Source organism: Camelus bactrianus, chromosome 3 (genome assembly GCF_048773025.1).
Source record: "Camelus bactrianus isolate YW-2024 breed Bactrian camel chromosome 3, ASM4877302v1, whole genome shotgun sequence".
Lineage (NCBI taxonomy): Eukaryota > Metazoa > Chordata > Mammalia > Artiodactyla > Camelidae > Camelus > Camelus bactrianus.
Window position 1 is genome coordinate 53945196 of NC_133541.1, and position 16912 is coordinate 53962107.

Consider the following 16912-nt stretch of genomic DNA (forward strand, 5'->3'; position numbering starts at 1 on the left):
AAAGAGACATACAATAGCCTCTTGAAATTTAAATGAAAAATTGCCGGACAATTTTTTTTAAAACCTCTATAATGCTTACTCTTGGACTTAATAAAGATAAATATACTTTAGTCACAAAGAAAATTTTATATGAAATAAGTTTACACTTCATTAAACACTCAAACAAAACCAAGAAATAGTTAAATTCATGTTGGAACATTTAGTCTTACCAACATTATCTAGTAAGTAAGGTCATAATATCCCCAGGAGAATTTGATACAAACAGAGAACGCAGATCATGACTTCTGCCACCACAGGCTTATAGCTAAGGATGTTTCCTATTCTCTTAAGCTTTTGAACTATTTTGGGATCTTTGACCCGTTACACCTGGGGGTTTGTGACATTTCTATGTACTAGTAAAAATTAACCAAGTGCTTCTTGGTGCTAACCTAGTGGCACATTTAATGCGCTAGTTTGTGGTGGAAGAGGGAAATATCATTGACTAATACTCATCAAGCCACCTCATACAGTCCGTGTCCGCACTGAAAGACACTCTACAGAAGTCAGATACCCATGCTTAGTATGTATGTCTAAGTGGACATAACCCCTAACTGACCACCGCGTCTGTTCCCATGACCAAGCAGTAGACGAAATGCAAGGAACAGGGGGAAGCAGTTGACCTACAAGAGCCTGAACATTTTTCCCTCTGCAGCTTTTGAAACAGTTTACAGTTTCTTTATCTTTATTAAGACATTTTCCTCATCAAATTAATGAGTCACCAAACAAAAGGCTTACTAAAATGTTTACAGTTGGGAATAAACGATCTGTTAAGGCTCTAGCAGAAAAGACAAGTCATAACTTGCCATTGCTTTTCAATGAAATCATCTGGGAAAAGCAAGGCCAAGTAGTTGGGACAGAAACACAGGATGACAACATGCAATTCTCAGTAAATCCTGAGACCAACGCAAAGAAAATGTCTGCAATCCTCTGGGCCCTGTAATCCTTAACATCATCACCTCCACCCTCCTACCTACATGGAGCTCATTCTTTTTGACAACTATAGAACACAGACATTCTTCTGGAACAATCAGCATTGTTAAAACCGAGTCCTTTGCAAGGTGAGGGGAGGGAAAGTAGGTGGAGACTTTGTCTTGTGAGAACTTAAAGGAACAAAAGGGAAGCTTGCTGGTTGAGGCAACAAAAAGTAGCCACAATTTAGAACATGAATAGAAAAACATAATGGATATCACATGCCTTCATCAATTTTTCTTACCGTTCTATCTGGGCACACACAACTGGTATGAACACGTGGCTTGACAGAGCTGAGGCTGACTCCTGGATTCAAGACTGGGGGCCAGCAGAGGAGGGCTGGGAAGGGCGTATTGTACACTGCACCTGGGAAGTTCTGCAAAGAAATGGCTCCCTTCAAATCATTTCCATCTGGTGGTCTTTTCACAGTGGTCAAGAACACATAATGAATTAGCAAAGAGTACAATATTCTTTTTAACAAGCAGTACAGACCTACATTTAGAAGTCAAAGGGAAGATACCTGTGTGCAGCAAAAGTCCAGCCAAGGAACTCTGGAAGAGACCAGAAGTACCGAGAGATGGCCAGGCCTTCGGTTCCAACAGGACAGGACGCACCTCCAGCAAAGAAGTGGGAGGGCGAAGGCCTCAGGCAGCAGGAGGAGGCCTCTTCAACCTGCAGCCGATCCTGGGAGGGGATCCCCATCTCCAGGAGACACTCCGGTAGTTCTACTACGTGAGAGCTAACCTGGGGTCATCTGCGCGGTTCACATTTCCCCAGGTAAACTGCATAAACTCTCTGCTCTGTGGGGGGACTGGAGCTCTTTGTCCCTTTTCTCTCTACCAAAGTTTCACAGTAATGTGTCAAATGACCCTTTCTGAACATCTTTCGCTTTCTTCACTTCTAATTTCATCGACATTAAGTGCTGCCTCATCACTCCTCAACTTAGTGATAAATCCAGGTCCACAAACGTGGCTGAATCACTCCTGGCAATGAGGTGGTTGTTCTTTCTGAATTTCAACAAAGATTCAAAGTTGTACAAACAGAGGTCCCTTTGCACAACCAGTCAGAAAAGAATCTACTCCTGGGTCCCTAATGTCCCATCAGAACAAGAACCAATGGGCAGTACACCCGTGTTCACAGCAATAGCATTCACAGCAGCCAAGGTGGAAGCCGCCCAACTGGCCACCGACCGACGGGTAAATGAAACACGGCTCATACACACAATGCAACACTGTTCAGCCTTGGAAAGGAAGGACGGTCTGACACAGGCTACAATGTGGATGAACCATGAAGACATGCTAAGTAAAACAAGCCAGTCACAAAAGGACAGATACTGTATGATTCCTTTTATGCAAGGTCCCTAGAGCAGTCCAATTCAGAGAGACAGGAAGCAGAGGGTGGTTGCCAGGGGCGGGGGAAGGGGAAGTGGGGAGCTGCTGTTTAATGGGTACAGAGTCTCAGTTCTGCAAGATGAAAGAGTTCTGGGGACAGACGGTGATGATGACTGCACAAAAAGTGCAAATTAACCTAATGGCACTGAGCCATGCACTTAAAAATGTTAAGATGGTTAATTTATGTTACGCATATTTTACCACAATTAAAAACAACACAACAACCAACAGGCCATTTTCACACCTGGTTGTGGCAATTTGTGTATAGCCTCCCTCACTGAAGATTTCTGGCTGGGAGGGTCATTCCATAGCAGTGCCGGGTCACCAGCAGCTTTTGACATTCGTACGGGACATTCAAAGGAGCTGGGCCATTGCTCTTCCCAGGGAGTCCTTTCCTGGGAGCAGCTTCTGCAGCAGGAATGCCTGACTCACTTCCCTTCCTCATGGGAATCAGAAGAGAAACAGTTCACTGCCCTGAAGTGGGATAGGTAATAGGACCTCCAGGCTCCCTGAAGTAAGGACGGGGGAAGAGCTAAAGTCAGGAGCCCAGGGCCCTCGGATCCCTGGGGGCGCGACCACACCTTGCAATTTCACGGTTGAGGAAAAGGCGGCCTCCTCCCGTGGGTACCTTTCCCTTCATGCTCAAGTTCCCATAACAATATCATTTTCATGATTAAAGGATTAAAAAAAAAAAAACAAAACTGCTCAACATGGCCCTCACAGACGTGGTCCTTGCCTCTAGGAGGTCATAATTTATGATCCACCACTGTGTCCACACTGGCTAAAACATATGGCCGACAGGCTGAGATACTCAATCAGCATTTGATGGGCAATGATGTATTTACAGCACGTGTGGTAGAGGTTGAGGACACACATTCTGGGGAAAACAGGCAACCAGACCAGAGATCGGACAGACCAAGAATGGGAAGAAGCTGGGAGCAACACACACACAGTCCAGGGGGTCAAGGCTGGACCAGGGGTGGGCAGGGCCTCCCTCACCAACCAGCAGTCCATGACCCTCCCTGCTCTGACGCACTCCCACGAGCTGACCCGGGGCTCCCTGCCTGAGGAGGCAAGAAAGAGGGGAGACGGAGAGAACCCCTCATTCTAATCAGACCTCGAGATGATATACAATAAGAGTAAACACTCACATACTGCTTCCTAGGAGCCGTTCTTCTAACACTTTATAGATATTAACTTCTTTGAGCCTCACCACCACGGGCACCGTCTCATCCACTGATGCAGAAAGGGAGACGTAAAACGGCTAAGGAACTTGCTCAAGGTTTGAGAGCTAGTATGTGTGGGAACCAGTCACTGACCTTGCTCTTGCCCATTACACTATTCTGCTCCTCTGAAAGAAAGGTGGAGAAATGAAGGAGGGCCAGCACTGGTCATGCGGTAGCTCTGCCCTCCTTGTTAGGGAGGGAGGCAGGAGAGCTTCTCGTTGAGACATCCTCAAAGTCACACCATTGTGGGTAAGATGTCAGCTCTTACTTGTAAGCTGTGTGGCCTTGGGCATGTTAATTAACCTCCCTGAGTACTGGCTAGTCACTGTATCTGTAATACATGCTATCTAGTGTATCTGTGGGGATTAAATGGCGCTCCTGACACATACCCAAAACATCAAAGCTATTATACACCCAGCTGAAAGCTCTCAAAACAAGCATTTGACACACAGTCACATCTAATAAATTAATCAAAATTTGATAACAAAGTAATAACAGCTTCAAGTCTATAACGGAATCCAACAGTGGGTTCATAGTCACAGCGCTACAAATCTTGAATGGTTCCTTTACCACACTGTGTGGGGGAGGGACTCAGTAATTTTTCCTAAGTGTTCCCCTGGGAACAGTTAAGAACCAAGGAACAAGAAAAAAGAGGCAAATTTACAAGTTAGCAGAATGTTTTACTTAAAAACATAATGGAAAAGTTGAAGCTAATTTTTTAAAATATTTTACAATTGTCCTCCTTTGATGCTAAAAAGTCAAACATTCCATAATTACTAAATCACCTATAGAAAATGGACAGCCTCCAATGACCAAAGAAAGAACATAATTGCACATCACATCCCAAACTTGAGAGAGAAGCCATCTGACAAGGTTAACCTCTGGAATGGGGGTGAGGACTGTGTTTACTCCCCTCCCTCAGAATGGAGCCTGGGGACCGGCGCCTGGCTGGCCCATCCTCAGGGTAAACAGCTCTCTCTCAGCGACCAGACAGCAAGCTTTGAACCCAGCATGTTCTGAATTCACAACCGAGAATGTAAAAACAGCCGGCAATGCCACTGACACACGTGCCGATGGACCGTTTCCAGGGCTGCTTCAAACCAGGAACTAAGATAGAACAACAAGCTACATGAGCCGTGCGCAGACATCCCACCCTCGGTCAGGACGCAGGGATTCTCCTTCCTGGAGACAGACTGTATTTTTACAACAGGCTTTTCTATTTTCCTTACAGATTGCTTCAACTATAAGAGCACAAACCAAACATCTGAAATAATGAGTCATCTACTGGCTTGAATCCGAAGCACCAGGTCAAATGCAGTTTAAGCCACATCGGTGCTTAAAGGCAACTCTAGTGCAGTGAGTGGACGGATTTCTGCCGCCCGGAATCTGCACACATTCTCATAATGGACAACGCCTCTGCATTAACAGGCATTACGAGCAGTCCCAGCCGTTTAGGATGGTCTACAGGATTCCTTCTCTCTGAAACTGCCCCTCTTTAGAGGGGAGTCCAGATAAGGAAAAGTCAGAAAAGAAACTCAAAATTAAACAGCATCTTTTCCTGTATAAGCACCTCTGGCAAAGGGTAGCCTGAGGGAAGGGGGGTTTAAATTAGCAACAATGGCATTAAGTAATAGCACTCCCGATCTGCAGTTTTAAGTTAAATTTGTTCTCAATTATATTAGATAATAAAGATGAAACATTCCTTCAACACTTTAAAACTAAAGTGGCATTCTCAATTCTCTAGCTATTCTGGACTGAAGAAACAGATCACAAGAGTTGTAATAAATCTTATATAAGCTATTTCATATGACATCCAAATTATCCGGTTCTTTTCCTCCACTATCATTATAATATCTGCATTTAAAGCCAGACAAACATGATTTGAAATTGCAATGAAAAGATCACTTCTCGAGGGAGAAGGCTGGACTTCGAGCACATGCACGCCCGTGTCAGATCACCAAGTTCAGCCTCATCTCACAGGAGGTAAGAGGCCCCTAGGAGGAAGACTGCTCAGAGAGATTTAATTCAGTTGAGCAGGTGAAGCATGCAGGCACGAATGAGTGGCTGAACATCTGAATGAAGTAGCCCTGGAATCGAAAAGTTCCAAGACTGCTTTTCATGAGTTTGTGTCCAGTTTTCTTTTAACATAAGTCAGTCTAACCTCTTCTAAAATATACCAAAATGGGATAAAGAGAAGCACAATAAAAATCACTGGTCTTCCTTGGGCAACCCTTGTGATTCTTACCTAATCACTCCAATTCTGCTTAGGGGTGAAGATGACACACACCTCATGAAAATGTCGACTCCAGCCAAGTCCCACCTGTGCAAAAGGTAGGCCCCCAGAGCCCAGCCATTCAGAACCCAGGTAGGAACCCAGAAGGAAAAAGAAGCTCTGAGCAGGGAAATGTTCAGCTGGTCAGCAAGTCACACGTGGATGCTAGTTGAATATGATTTATAAATAAGCATCCAGAAAAGACAAATTCCTCTTTTTAGGATAATGTTGATAGCTTCTTCTGCTCTCAAGTTTTTGCCTTCTTCCCATCAAAACACGAAAATTGACTCTAAGTTGTCCATGTTCCATAGTAAATTCATATAAAATCAAAATCCAAACATTTAAAAGGAAATTCAGTTTGATTAAATAAATCGCAAAATAATAGCTAACATACTTACACCCGATACTTGTGTGAGCAAAGCGAACTGCTAAGCCCAATTCTCAGCCCCTGTTCCGTACCAGAATTACCTGCAGGACTTGGAAAACTCACAGATGACCCCAAATCACCCCAAGAAAGGAGGAGGGGCCTGGCCTGGAGCTAAACTACTCGGGCTTGGCTCTTCACTCCCCGTATGACCTCGGGTACATCACAGCTCTTGCTTGGGTTTCCTCAGTTCTGCAATGGGAGCACTGTATCAAATGATAACCTAAGTCTCTTCCAGCCTAACATAAGTTTTTTCAGTTTTCTCCCAAACCCAGTTTTTCCCACTTAGGAAACATACATCTCTTAGTGTGGGACAAAAGCAAGGAAAAGTAGAGACAAAGGTACCAAGTTTGTCTCAGGGAATGTGGGTTATTGATCCAACAAAATGAAAGGATGTGTGTGGGAGAGGGAGGAACTGGCAGGGGGGATCAGAGAAGGCTGCGGACAAGAGGCATGGAAAGCCCCAAAACTCAGACCCAATCCTTCCTTTTTCCCCTTTTAAGGGACAGAACAAAAGAAGTTGGTAAGGAGAGAGAAGCGAAGAGACAGTAAGTTCAATACATTCAACGAACATCTGTCAGGTGTACATCATGCTATCTTGTAGGTGTAAGAAGGGGTTTAAGTGAAAAACAACACGGTCTCTGAACTTAAGGGATTTACGATGGAATTCAGTGGTTCTCAAACTTCATATGCATTAGTGTCAACAGGCAAGCTTGTTGAAAATGCTTGGGTTCTGCCTACTCACCCCAAACATACTGAATCAGAATTTCTATGAGGCAAAGTCTAGAAATGTTTTTGTTGTTCACCAAAAATTGACAACAACAAACTAAAATAAAAATGGAAGGCAACAGCAGTCACTATGAAGGACAGTATGGACGTTCCGTTAAAAAACTAAAAACAGACTTACCATATGATCCAGCAACCCCACTCCTGGGCATATTTCCAGAGGGAACTTTAATTCACAAAGACACATGCACCCCAATGTTCACAGAAGCACTATTTACAATAGCCAAGACATGAAAACAACCTAAATGTCCATCGACAGATGACTGGATAAAGAAAATATGGTGTATGTATGTATGTGTATATGTGTCTTTGTGTGTGTGTGTGTGTGTGTGTGTGTGTGTGTGTGTGTGTGTGTGTGTGTAACAGAATATTACTCAGCCATAAAAAAGAATAAAATAATGCCATTTGCAACAAGATAGATGGACCTGGAGATCATCGTTCTAAGTGAAGTAAGGCCAGAAAGAGAAGGAAAAATACCATATGATACCGCTTATATGTGGAATCTAAAAAAAAGACACAAATGAACTTATTTACAAAACAAAAACTGACTCACATACAGAGAGAACAAACTTACAGGTACTGGGGGGGAAGGGGTGGAAAGGGATAAATTGGGAGTTCAAGATTTGCAGATACTAACTATTATCTACAAAACAGATAAACAAGTTTCTACTGTATAGCACAGGGAACTATATTCAATATCTTGTAGTAACCTATAATGAAAAAGAATATGGAAACAAAAAAAAAAAAAAAAAGGAAGGCAACTTTTGGGTAATGCAGTTAAATACCAGGCCCTTTAAGGCAACTCTGGTTTAGTTTTACAGAGAACAAATACAGGTTAACCCCGCTTCCCATACTACATGCTCAGGTGCCCAGGAGAGTCACAGTGAATTCACAAGAGGATGGAGGAGTATTTCAATATTGCAAGGAAAACACAGGGAAGTGTTGGACTCTTTACAGACTTCTAGGACAAGTTAATTCACAGATGTACTATATTCCTTTTGATGACACTATCTTTGCAAGAAATCGAGTTTTTTGGGTTTTTTTTTAACAGTTGCTATGATACTAAGCCAAGCATATCTGAAAATCAGTGTGGAGCAAGAAATGAGGGTGGGAGTGGCTAATCTAATACCTAGGTTTTAGTGCCCAATGAGTGGACACATTCCACTGGTAAATAATGGTGGTTATTCAAGAATGAAATAAATTTTATAAAGAGAAAAATATACACTTTTTCTCAATTTATACGTATTACTTTTTCAAATGGCAACTAAGTTGTTAAGACAAATACCTTCTACGTTGTTGGTACTTATCTACTTAAACAAATTGGTTAGATGCTTCTTTTTTAAAATTTTTATTAAAGCATAGTTGATTTACAATGTTAGTTTCAGGTGTACAGCAAAGTGATTCAATTATATATACATAATTTCTTTTCAGATTCTTTTCCATTATATGTTATTACCAGAAATCGAATATAGTTCCCTGTGCTATACAGTAGATCCTTATTGTTTATCTACTTTATATGTAGTAATGTGTGTCTGTTAATCCCCAACCCCTAATGGTTAGGCATTTCTTTTGAAAAAATTATTAAGACACTTAGGGCACCATGAATAGAGACAATTCAGCGAGATTCTTTTCACAGCACAACTTAATTTACTTGATCAAAACAGATCTGTCTAATGTTACATTCTGGTAGAGAAAGCATTCTAGAGGAATTCCGGAATAGTGCTTTCCCGAGTACTCTCAACTGAGAACAAACCGATAATCCATGTGTCTATCTACAAATTAACCAACAATCTCATGAATTATTTTCTTTCATGTTAAATTTCAAATAACAGCCCCCCGAAAAAATCATGTTTTCATGATTAGCAACATTACATTTCTGCAAAGCCCTCAAACATGAGAAAGTCTCAAGAAAAACCAAATTCTTCATTTTTCAAGCAACGAGTAACAGGAAGTGCTGAGCTCTAACTGCTGGTGCCCCAAACTCTCAGCCCGGCGACTTGATCTCCAGCCCTTTTTTGGCACAGCAGTGTTCTTTGTTTTGTTACCCCACATCATGACTCTGTCCTCCCAGGGGTTATGGATATAGTGTTACTTTCTCAACTGATGTGAACTGGATTTTATTTGAGACTTCCATGATTCCCAGAGAGAAAAACTTCCCAAGATTAAATAGTCAAGGATAAACCCTCCTCCTAGCAGGTATTAAGAAGAGGTCAGAGGTCTACAAACAGGCTCTGCCTGCCAGCCCAACACTTAAATGAGTAACAAACACCAAGGCTTCCTGCCCAGGTCTGGGCTCCTGTCTACTTGTGACTGGGCACCAAAGGTGCAACAATGGCCAGACGCCCTTCTGCACGTGTAGCTGCCTCAGCCACTCTGAACGCTTCTCAGTCCTTCAAGCTGGGATTTTTCAAACTGTCCCCCGAATAACTGGCAGTTTCTGGAGTTCTCTTTAGAAAATGCCTGAAAAGACAGAATTTTTGATGTGGCTAGTCAGAAGTCAAATCTCTGACTGAAAGAAAATTTTAAGTGACCAAGCAAGTCCTAATTGTGACTTTCAGCAATTACCCTCTTACTTAGATTAATAATGAGCAAGCAATACACTCATCAGAAAGAGGTGCTTCTAGGAAATGGAGGAGATCAAATAAAGGGAGCTTTTTCATATATGAAAATTAGTATGAAAGACTGAAGTTGAAAGCACGGCACTTACTAAATTCCTAAATACTTTTGAAAATTTCAAGGTGAGGTTTCTTCACTTAAAAGTGAGCCTTTCTTGTGGGGACGGATAACTTAGGGGTTGGGGATTAACAGGCACACATTACTATATATAAAACAGATAAACAGCAAGGACTCACTGTATAGCATAGGCAACTACATTCAATTTCTGATCATAACAGAAAAGAATCTAAAAGAAAAAATATATATATATGTATAACTGAATCACTCTGCTGTACACTTGAAACTAACATTGTAAATCAACTATACTTCAATTAAAAAGTGAGCCATTTTTGCCAGGAAATTAATAATTTAATTCACTTCTCTGAAAAAAAGTGAGCATTTCAAATAAAATTACAGATATAGTCTTGTCAAGTAGTAAGCAAACTTGAACCCAGTTCTAACCAAAGCCTTGTTACTTTATGTTTTTCTCCCATTATACGGCCACACCAAAGCTTCAGAATAAGAGTTCATCAGGAGGCCCTTCAGCTTGGGGTTGGGGCTTATGAAAAGAGAAGCTAAAATTATAACTTGAGCCAAAGGATAATTTCTCTACTTTCTGAGTTTCAAAAATCAAATCATAAAGCTTTCATAGAGAGAAATGACTAATGAATGCAAGCAGACAACATACTTACTCCTTCAGACAGACATTACTAATACAATACTATGAAGCTGGCAGAGAAAATACTTTCCACAATGGAACATAAACAGCAGACGACCAAGACAACACTCTATTTTGGCCTGTGTCTGAACTTAAATTAACTGTGAAAAAAAAAATTAACTGAAACTCCCAAACACTAAACAGCAAAAGGAAATCACATTTAAATCTGCCCGACACTTGACCAGCACGCTTGCCATTTGCCCGACCCCGCAGGCCAGGCAGGCGCTGGAGGCTGAAACATCACGTGACAGCAGGCAGGGAAGCCTCAGAGGAAAAACCGTGAAAACACAATTAAGTAGAGCAACTCCCACCATTTGGTTGGCGATGAAAGGAGAGATGAGGTGTCACTGAGGATGACAAATATTTGGACCCTTGACTTCTTTGTGAGGGTAAGGTAACAGAACAAATGTCTGTTCTTGAAGGGGTGATTTGGTTTGCCCTGAGATTTATTAAGCTGAGATTGAGTCTACAGTGTTCACAAAACCACCATTGAGAACGCAGGTCCCAGAGCAGGCGGTCCCAAGAGTGTCGAGTCACGGATCATTTGTCGAATTTCTCTGCCCAGGACAACTGCCCATTAATGCAAATTATTCCCAGGTTTGTACAGGAATTAAGAGTCATAGTGAAGATGCAAGTAGGTTAGCAGGCAGAACCCCAACAGAAACCCCAATTTTAAGAACAAGCAGTTAAGGGCTAAACCTAATTAGGGTATCAACATTATACCACCGATGATTTCAACAGCATTAAAAGGGAAAACAAAACAAAATGAAACAGAACAAAACATAACTTTCCAACCTCTCATGAGCACTCGTCAGGGCTAGAGCCAGCACAGGGTGAAACGCCCCGGGTGGACTACACTCTCCTCAGGCCACTTGCTAACCTGCTGGAGAAAGAGAAGACACCAAAGGACCGAGGAGGGGCGGGGGCCACTTCTCCAGCCTTTCAGTGTCCTCACATTAAAGTTGTTTTTCTCAGCGCCTCAGTTCATCCAGCAGTGGAAACACAGGTGTAGGCAGTCACCACATCTCTGGCCAAACACTGCTCAACAGTTGCAAAGGCTGTGGCTGGACCCTCATTATGAAGGGCTAAGTAACTAGGTAGAGACGTTGAACTCTTTAAAAAATTTAAAACTGCTTTTTTTTTTCTTCAGTAGTATTAACATATTTTCCCGCTTGTTCAGATTATTTCCGGTGAATCTTTGTCAACAGTTCCTTTAAATGCAGATCAGTAAATTCCAAAAAACTACCACTTTTTGACTTCTTCAATGTAAAAATCTTTAAAAAAGAAAGGCTGTCTCTTTAAAAGGAAAAAAACTGCTTTTAAAATAAATAAATGTATGTGGAAAACACACCTACACACATTAGTTCTGACTCTTCCCCCCAAAATACTAATGCAATATGGTATCATATTTAGAAGAGGTTCCACTGAAATCTCCAGAAGAGGAAGGCACATCAGATAAAAAATAATGGAGAAAGACAAATCACTGATCCAAAAATATACACACAGTTAAAGGGGATGATGAAGGCAACGAAAAAGGGAAATAGGAAAAAAAAATTAAGGCCCAACTGACATTGACACTTCTTTGACTTTTTTAAACTAGGTGGTTTCAAGGCAGAAAGAGTCGAACTGACGTCACAGGAAAGTGAAAGATGCATCATTTTCTTACAAAACTCAAACAACTTAAAATTCTTATCTGCCAGCTTCTCTAAAGGCATTTTTTTTTCAGAAGAAAAAAGAAAATGGAGGATTGAAAGGAACATCTCCTTCTCAAATTCTCCATTTTTTCACCAAACAAAAAGGGATGGTACCAGAAAAGAAGGATCTAAGTTTGCTACATAGACACGTTGACAGTCTTATTAGCTTTAGTCCTGGGGGAAGTCTAGCCACAGAGACCCTTCACCGCCAACGCTCATGCACGTACAAACCGGAGAATGAGCCACGTGTGAGGACTCACCCCAGGCAGAATAGTGCTGACGTGGACTTCAGTGAAAACACCCAAGAAGACCCCAGAGCCCAAGGACTTGGGGTCCAACCTGCCAGCACTGCATGAACCCCACCTCGGAGGTCTGCTGCCACAGGCCCTCAGTCAGCGCAAATCACACAGCAGCTCTCACTCTTGAGCCCAGACCTCTGCCGATGACTCACTTTACAGCACATCATTTCATTTAAACCCCACCGCCGCCCACAGTGAGGCAGGTGTCATTATACACACTGTATGAAGTGGAAACTGAGGCTCAGAGGGCAAGGAAACAGAGCTGAACCCGTGCCGGGCTAACTCCACAGCCTGTGCTCCGAACCACTGCATGCAACTGTCCAATTTATTGATTAGCAGACAGCAGGCAAAGTCTGAAATTAGAGATCTGAAAACTATTGTTCTCTTACCAATAAAAAGGTTTCAACATCAGAGACAATGCCTTTTCCTTCTGGTCGTCTTTTTCTTTCCTGTTACATCTTCTCGGAGGGCGCTTGAAGCAAATGGGAAGTAGTGACACAGAGGCATTTCTCTTTGGGGAAACAGATCCCCCAGAGGGGATTCCTCTGGGAAAGGCAATCTGCTTCAAGATGTTTGCAGAAGGATTATTTACGCCAGTCTCAAACTGGAAAAGAGCTCAAATGCCCTAATACGGAGCTGGCTGAGCACACTGCAACACACGAAATGATGAAATACTGTTGACCCTTGAACAACACGGGTTTGACCTGCTGGGGTCCACTTAACATGTGGAGTTTTTTCAATAATAAATACTGCAGCACTACATGATCCCTGGTTGGTTGAATCTGCAGATATGGAGGAACCGCAGATACAGAGGGCTGACTATAAATTATATGTGGATTTTCAACTGCGTGGAGGGCTGGTGCCCCTAACTCCCAAATTGTTCAAGGGTCAATTTACTAAATGGGCAATTCAAAATGAGCAGAATGTGGTTAATGCATCTATATGGAATGTTAAAGTACAATAACGCTCAATATCTCAACTGCAATGTATTTGCTCACCACTTAAACCCATAAAACAATCCTGCATGGATGCAATATCGGAACCAAACCAGAGAGATATACATGAGAATTCAATCTGACCGTAAAGCTGCCAAAGAAATGCAAACTGTAAAAAGTCAGAACAAAGGCCAATAAGAGATTGCTGTGTGATCAGAGAAAGCTTTATTCATGCCAACATCACATGCACACTCTGGTCACTGAAATTAATTTCTTAATTTGTGTTATTAAAATACCTGCCTGCTCAGTGGCTTCTTGAAGGGTGGCTTTACAACAAAGCCAGCAGGATCCCTGGAGTGAGTAATGAGGTATGAAGTTTTACATCAGTGCTTCTCAGGACACATACCTTTAATCCTTTTTGTTTATTCTATTTCTGCATTCATGAACTCTCTAAATCCCTTCTACTTAAACCATAGCACTAAACCAGTAGGATTAAAGATGTGGTGAATTTTCTCAAGAATGTACTTAACTTTATGTCTGATCAGTGTGTTTAGTTTCGTATGTGAGTAATCTGCTGAATGAACCTATACAAAATAATGTGCCTGAAAACTCATCTTTTCAAATGTGTCTTATCAGAAAATGTGACAGGAGGTTTCCATTATCTTCAGAGTAAGAAAACTTTCTGCAGCCCCACAGTAGACTTTGCATGTGTTAATGGGCTTCTAAGAAGCCAGGTGACAGAAGACAAGGTACATTTAAACAGTATCAGAGTTTAATGAAAAGTGATCTGATTAACTGTGGATTAGCTGACAAAATCAGACATTCAGCAGGACACCCAGGCAATCAGTGCAACTTCAAAAGCTGGTAGCCATGAGGATCAAGACAAGCAGTGATGCACCACCCGCCTCCAAACGGGAGGACATCTATCCGGGAAATGGATGGCACCGATCTGGGCATCAGCCATTCTAGGAACCTGTCTCAGGCACCACTTCTCTGTGCCATTAGCTGTCAATCATTCCTTCACTCAACCTTCAAAATACTCACCAGGATTTTTAGGATCTTGTATGTCGTCATTACTACCACCATGACCACGATACCCATGACCAGCTAAAGTGGACAGAATTCAGACAAGTCACCGTATGACACATCTGGCTTCTCTGCTGGGCAAAATCACAGAAAAGGCAGCCTTTATGCTTCCTTTTTCAAGTATCAATTTTAATTAAAATAAATTGCAAGACTTTCTCCTTTGATCTGTCACAAATTTAACTCAAGAATCAGGACACAACAACTTACAGATGAGTTATCTTTTGATTAGTTAGCTCTACATTTTAGAATTCTCCAGAACTTAATATAATTCCAGAGCAATCATTACTGTGCAATACCATCAGTAGACAACATTAATTACTTTATGTTTACAATCTGGTTTGAGATCCTTCCAAAGCTTTCACATTTGCTGCTTAACCCTCACAATACCCACATAAAGTGAAATTTCTTTAGTCAGCCACATTCAAGAACACATTTTACAAAATTAACATCTCTAATATGAGCTCTGATGAAAGAGTACTACAATTAAACAGGTGTCACCAGCAAAAAGTCTGTCCTAAAATGCACAACTCCGTTCAACTCAACCGGTATTTACCAGCTGCCCACTATGCCCTAGGCAACATACTCTTGAGTTAGGCATCTTTAGGGGGAAAAAATGGACAAAATAAAAAATTTAACAACCTGAAGTATGTCTCTGAACATTAAAAAACAAGAACAAAAACACTAGTCCATGAAATCCAAAAGGCTAGGTACCACTGACTTGAAAGATTTTATTGCACCTTTACTTTCCTTACGCCTAAGTGACCGGCTGGTTTCAGCTGAGCATCTCTAGAAGCGGCATTAACTTTTTTCAGCCACTAGGGACCAGGCCATGAATTACTGCACAGGGCGATTTAATGTACAAGGCAGAAATTTATTAAATAGCAATGAAGTAGTAATTACTAAATGGTTCCCCAGTGGCTCAAAGAGTCAGTAATTAACTACCACTTACTGCACTAGGATTGTGAGTTATTAAATAGCACTAAAGGAACAGTTCATTAGTACCTTAGTGTCCTGAAAGAGTCATTTTCATACAACTCACCATGAGGAGGCTTAGACACTGGGGGAATCCAGCTGTTTGCTGGAAAATGATATGACCGTCACACAGTAGTCAACTCGAGCCCAGACCCCTGGCACTTAGCTGGATGGCTGAGCAAGCACTTTGATTCAGTGTCACCCAGTGGAAGCCCCCTGCACTCTGACTTGCCCCGCAGCCGGAGTACTGCTGTGACAAGACAGCAGCCCCGCAGAGTCTACCACGACCCGTCTCTTGTATGAACACACACTCAAAGTTGGTGGGCATCTTCTTCCACAGGTTTATATTCTGCCATTCTGACGTGAACAAAGGACATTTAAAAATAAGTTATGACCTAATTACAAATAAAATTTGCCATATTTGCTCCAACAACCTTCTCCAAAGTGTCTTTTTTGTGCCTCCTAGTGGAGTACTCCCCTCCTCTTGTTCCCCACTTCTCATTCCCATTTGATTCTAGCCTCGCCTCTTCATTAGCCATCCCTGCCCTCCAGTTAGTGACCTCAGTTCTTTAAACCAAAATTCAATATGAAAAACCTCTCTCCTCTAGAAGGATATACCTAATGAGGAGACAAGTCATTGAAAAACTCTCCCAAACTACTTTAAAACTCATCCCTTCAAATTCCAAATAAGGTTCCAAACAAACTAAGTTGGTGTTTTTTTCCCTTAAGCTACAGGTGTCTCCACCTTGGTATTGCAATGGTCTCAACAGCAAAGTCTGCGCTTCCTGGGCCTGTCTGAGGCCCAGACAAAGAGCGCACATAATGAACTTTGAATGTTAAACCACTCTGGGCAGTAAAAGAACACAGACCAAAAAAGCTTTTTAGGAAGATACATGATACCCCTATCATTAGATGAACTCAAGAAAGTGTAAAAGAAAGATAAGTAATTAACTGATGAACTGGTAAGAAGTTTCAGGTGACACCAGGGGATGGACAAACGAGATCAAGGAGATAAAGTTCAAAGAGGTGGAACAACAGGGCATTAATCACACGGACCTGGGAAACCTCTCACAGACGGAAACAAATGGAGAAAACATTCTAGAAGAAACCAGAGGCGGTCATCAAAGCAGTGTTTCCTCAGGAGAAACGCTAGAACACTCACCTGAAAACTGTACCTCCAAATAAGAACTCAAGAGTTATCTTTTAAAATTTCTATCAGATTACAAAATAGTATTTGCTACTTTTACTGTCAAAAAGCTCTCTTTGGCTAAGTTTTAGGAGTAATGTGAAAATATGGAGCATGACAGGTTGTCCAAAATAAAAACTGAAAAAGGGCATTGTTTTAATTGTACAACCTCCAATATGGTGATTACTTAGTATGAAAGCCAAAAGCAGACATAACTGCATATTAGAATAATGTGAGGGAAAATGCATACTGGGTATATG

General features: G+C 41.7%; 1 protein-coding gene across 8 annotated transcripts in view; it reads right to left on the reverse strand.

Annotated features, from left to right (window-relative positions):
* Positions 1–16912, reverse strand: part of LHFPL2 (LHFPL tetraspan subfamily member 2) — a 153167-nt gene that overhangs the window by 101744 nt on the left and 34511 nt on the right. For 2 of the 8 annotated variants that reach the window (XM_074360097.1, XM_074360100.1), the window contains exon 3: positions 1253–1384. The exons of the other annotated variants lie outside the window; for them this stretch is intronic. The gene's annotated coding sequence lies outside the window, so the exon portion shown is untranslated. The remainder of the gene's footprint in view (positions 1–1252; positions 1385–16912) is intronic. 8 annotated transcript variants of the gene reach the window in all.